The sequence below is a fragment of the Garra rufa genome, chromosome 11 (assembly GCF_049309525.1).
Source record: "Garra rufa chromosome 11, GarRuf1.0, whole genome shotgun sequence".
NCBI lineage: Eukaryota > Metazoa > Chordata > Actinopteri > Cypriniformes > Cyprinidae > Garra > Garra rufa.
In genome coordinates, this window is record NC_133371.1 from 22537187 (window position 1) to 22542214 (window position 5028).

The 5028-nt window shown below is 36.2% G+C and overlaps 1 long non-coding RNA gene across 1 annotated transcript; it reads left to right on the plus strand.

Annotated features, from left to right (window-relative positions):
- The first annotated feature begins 1932 nt into the window (after positions 1–1932).
- LOC141345954 (uncharacterized) lies at positions 1933–4627 on the plus strand. Its single transcript, XR_012357114.1, has 2 exons — positions 1933–2344; positions 2449–4627. It is a non-coding gene; the product is annotated as an uncharacterized lncRNA (long non-coding RNA).
- Positions 4628–5028: the final 401 nt, after the last annotated feature.

Genomic DNA, 5028 nt, shown 5'->3' on the forward strand with positions numbered 1-5028 from the left:
GATGTCATCCAATGTCATCCAAGATCCAAGATGGATCTTCAGTCGTAAAAAATTGTTTTTTTCTGATACTTTGCGTATACTATTTTGTGTTAGTGTTAAGACCCACAAAAGCACAAAAACATTATAAAGCACCAGTCAAAGTCCAAGTGTTCTGAAGCCTTTTCATAGTGTGTGGTACAGATGAATATTTAAATCGTTAAAATTAAGTTGACATAAATTCTTCTGTCCGCTGCATCTGTCTGTCATCCTCCATTCATTCAGCATTTAAACTGCATGTCACGTTCCGTTACTAGAGTCAAAACGGTAAAACTCTCTTCAAGAGCGCTCAATAACTGAGATTTAAAGGGGTCCTATTATGCTCCTTTACAAAGTCTTTATTCTGTTTTTGGGGTGTCCTTGAACATGCTCTCATGCTTAGTTGTTTGAAAAATGCATTATTTTTCACATTATTTAGATTATTATAATAGCTTTCTCCCCAGGCTGGCACAAACGGCTCGATTAGTTCGGGGTTTCCGCCTTCCGCAAAACCAAATGTATAGTGATTGGTCAGAAGTCCCACTGCGTTGTGATTGGCACACAGTGTAGACCGCGTTCCACCCTGCTACGCCCCAACCCAAAGCAGCAAACTAGATTAAAGTGATTCTTACGTTTTAAATATGGATATTTTTTTTACAAAAACACATCTGATTGCTAAAGAAGGCTTTTACCGACCGCCCCAGGGCCATGTGAAGCACTTTTTTTACTATGGATCGACGTATTTTCAGTCTATGCTGTTCTATGAGTGCCAGAATTGATTTAATATAACTCCGATTGCATTCGTCTGAAAGAAGGAAATCATATACACCTAGGATGCATGAAGGGTGAGTAAATAATACGCTATTGTTTAACCTATCGTCAGCATGCGATGATACGTGATATTATCATTATTGTGCTAATGTATTTAATTATTTGCATGCCCGAAACCATAAGGCTAGTGAAGTTATCTACACTGTATGATGAATAAATATCTTACCACACACTGCACGTCTAGGCGAGGCTCCGACACGTCCACGGAAGATCACTAGTCAATGTTCGTGTTTACATCAGCTGCGGATCTGCGTGTCTTTGGACCCTCTGTTCAACACACGTGAACGGCGCGGCTTAAGCACAGCTACCGGAGCAGACCCTTTAGTTAAAGCTGTGTTTAAATGAGCCAACCTACAGCTTGCTGTAGCATCCCAAAAGCGGCTGTCCTTAATACATGGGTAAAGTTAGGCGAATCCCCCACCCGCCAACGAAATTGAATTTCAGTAGGCGGGATACCGCGTTGTGACATCATTGCATGCAGAAAACAAACACTGTAGTCCAAACAAGTCGTTTCGCTGTAGTTCTTGAAAAGGGATTTTTTAAAACTAAATATCTCCGTTTGGAGTGGACTTTGAGATTTGAAACTTTGTATGTTTTTTATGCCCAAACATACACACCACACACTGGCTAAAGTTCAAAAAGTGAAAAAGCATAATAGCACCCCTTTAAAACTGTTAAAAGAAAAGGCTCAAATTGTCACACATATTTAATAAACTACGCATCAATATCTCTTTCTTTTGTGCTTTCAACTTTTATACGTGGAGCTGCGCACTTTGACTCTGTGTTGCCTCAAGCACATCATTCTGCACACGGGATGCACATAAGCGCTTTGTGCTGCTCTGTATTGGAGTTTTTTTTATTATAATACATTTGCGCATAATGCACAATGAAAGATTATTTATAGTGTTTCTTGTTCTGCCAGAATTGCCCAGTACTCAGAATTTTCTGGATCAGATTGGATTTGAAAAAATTGTGTTGTTGCATCCCTAGTTTTAGAATGGGATTCTCTCAGTCATCCAGGCCACCCCATAAACCCTCAATCATTTTTTAACCACTAATAGCCTGTAAAAGCTATTCTGTGGCACTTTCTGTGTTGGCTGTTGAATGACTTTTCTTTCCAACTTATTTCTGTTTAGCCACAACAAGATGAATGGCAATTTTTGTTGCGGTTCAGATGTCTATGACCACCACAACCAGTTATTGAGATGCTGCTCTGGTCATCTCTACAACCTAACCCATTTTCAAGGAAAAGCAGAGTGCTGTGGAAACCTATTGCTGGAGTCTGATGAGACTCAAACTTGCTGTTCTTCCTCAACCAATACCATAATTTATGACACCAAACCAAACCACAGTTGCTGTGGGCATTACTACTACAACACATCCCTCTGGAGCTGCTGTGCTGAACATCTCAAACCTACATCAAAGCCTAACAGCCCTCCTGCACAATACAGACTTAAACCACTTATGGACCTGATCCCTGAAATGTGCAATAAAACAGGTGATGTTCATTTGTTGAACATTTGTTTTGCAACCTGAAATACTAAATAACATTTTTTTTTTAAGCAAACTAAATTATCTTGTCTTATTTGTGTGTGATTCTAGTGTTCTTTGGCAAAGTGGAGAGTGTGGCACTTGAAAATCATCAGCGTCATGTAGTGTTGAAAGTTGTTTGGCAGGTCGATGTGAAATCGGAAAAGATCATCAAAGACTCTTGGCTTCATGTGTCCCTGGATCACTGCAGCTCTCCTGCCACAGACAACGGCATGACCTACCTTTGGTGGAAAAAACACAATGGGGAGTATAAGCTTCTCTCTCCCCCACTTGACCTAACCTCTGACATTCACATGTTCTATTCAGTATGTTACCAAAAGAAGGGATAGAAGTATAGATTGAGGTCTATTTCCCATAATTTCTGAGCAAATTCATACTGATTGCCAAAGGATTTCTATCCTAAAGAGATATTTTTTGTCTATCATTAATGATAAATGACCCTTTTATGTGAATGGCCACTATATTTGAAAGCTAAGAACCTTTATTGCCTTAAGGCAAGTTTCCAACGTGTCTGTTTCTGTAGCATTACGCAGCATTATGGCAGAGGCATAACATGTGGTAAATCTTTGCATTTTGCCTCATTGGTTATTTTTATTTCATCTCAATAATGGATTCACCCTATTTGTAGTATGAAAAGGGATAGTTTACCCCAAAAAAATAATTAGCTGTTAATTTACTCACCCTCATGCCATCCAAGATAGGTAAGAGTAGAGAAGGTTGATGTACAAAAGTAAAGAAGATTTTTGTAATTCACATACATTTTCTGTGAACTGGTTCTTTCGGACAATTTGTTTCTTTGAACTGGTTCAGTTCAGTAGTTTGTTTGTTTATGTAATCTTGCAAAGGCAAAGCATAGGCTATATGCAGTTATATTATTATGTATGTTTAGGAGCATATAAAGTGAATGAACTAGTCTTCATCACCTCAACATATACAAAGAGAAACTATAAAAACGTTCACTAACCAGTATATCTGTCTTCTGAGTCAGAACGGTTTCCTCAGTTCAATGTACTGTTGGAGTAATTGGAGCTTTGAATGAGTTGGCAAAAGCCAGCATCACAGGATCATATATGGTATTTTAGATTTGTGATGCTTGAGTCGTGAACTGTTTCGGATAATTCCAGTTTGGTGAACTACATCTTGGATGGTCTGAGGGTGAGCATATTAGCAAATTTTCATTTGTGGGGGAACTTTAACCTATCTTTACCTTTAAGCTATCAGTCAGGTAACTTAAGTTTTTAGGTTTGTATAGCTAATATGTAAAATTACAGTAAAATTTTACAGTGAAACAATTTTACTTTTTTAAATGCATAATAAGTTTGATTTTAAACTTTAAAACTTCATATTACATTGCTGTTCAGTCTTAATTTGTGACTCTGGACCACAAAACCTGTCATAGGGGTCAATTTTTTGAAACTGAGATTTTTATTTGAAAGCTGAATAAATAAGCTTCCCATTGATCTATGGTTTGTTAGGATAGGACAATATTTAAAAATCTGGAATCTGAGGGTGCAAAAAAAAAAATTTGAGAAAATCACCTTTAAAGTAAAGTTCTTAGCTATGCATATTACTAATCAAAAATTACATTTTGATGTATTTATGGTAGGAAATTTACAAAATATCTTCATGGAACATGATCCTTACTTGATATCCTAATGATTTTTGACAACTTTGACCCATACAATGCATTGTTGGCTATTGCTACAAATATACATGTGCTACTTAAGACTGGTTTTGTTGTCTAGGGTAACATCTGATATATTTTAAGTTGCACTGCACGACTTAATAAGCTTTTTTCAATTGTACTGTATTTCGATTTTTAACTCATAGGTGCTTTTAACATTTAACTGTAAATGTTTATTCAAAAGCAGTTAATGATACTAATTCTTGAGATGACAAGGTTAATTTCTACCGATATTTTTTGATATTTAAAAATTGTTTAAATGACAACATGGTATGTGTTTTATTATCATTGCTTTATTTCTTTTCATTGAATGACAAATGTATAGGTTTGTTACTACTTGCCAAACAGATTTGGCAGATCCATGATTTCCATGTTTTAACTATATGCAACTGTGAACATACCTTTCATATTAAACGTTGTGTGCAGAAGGTTACTCACTCAAGTTGTATTATAGTATTGCATATATGGAACTCAAAACATATATTGCCATTTGTGATTTGTATATGAAATATATTGGTATATTAAATAAAATGCTGAGTAGCACAATTCATATTTTATTAGTACTTTAAAATAAAGCAAATTACAAGATACAGACAGAATAATTTAATATCTATCACAATATTTTGTGTTTGAGAAGGGGTTAAATGCAAGGAAACTCTGTTACGGAGTAAATGCAGTTAACTGACTACAGCTTATTGCACTTGAATGGTTTAAAAAACGATGTAATGTTTAAACTGGTATGACTTAAAACATGCAGAAACAATCTGGGGCCAAAATTCAAGTTCTGAAAACATTTCAAATGCATAAGTTCTTGCTTCACAAATCTCACCCTGTGGCAATAAACAGGTAGCTTACATGTTCCTGGCTAAATGTTCATAAGTTGTCAGTATTGAATAATGCAGACCTAGCCTACCTTTTGAACAGTGGCGATTTCTTTAAGACTGCAA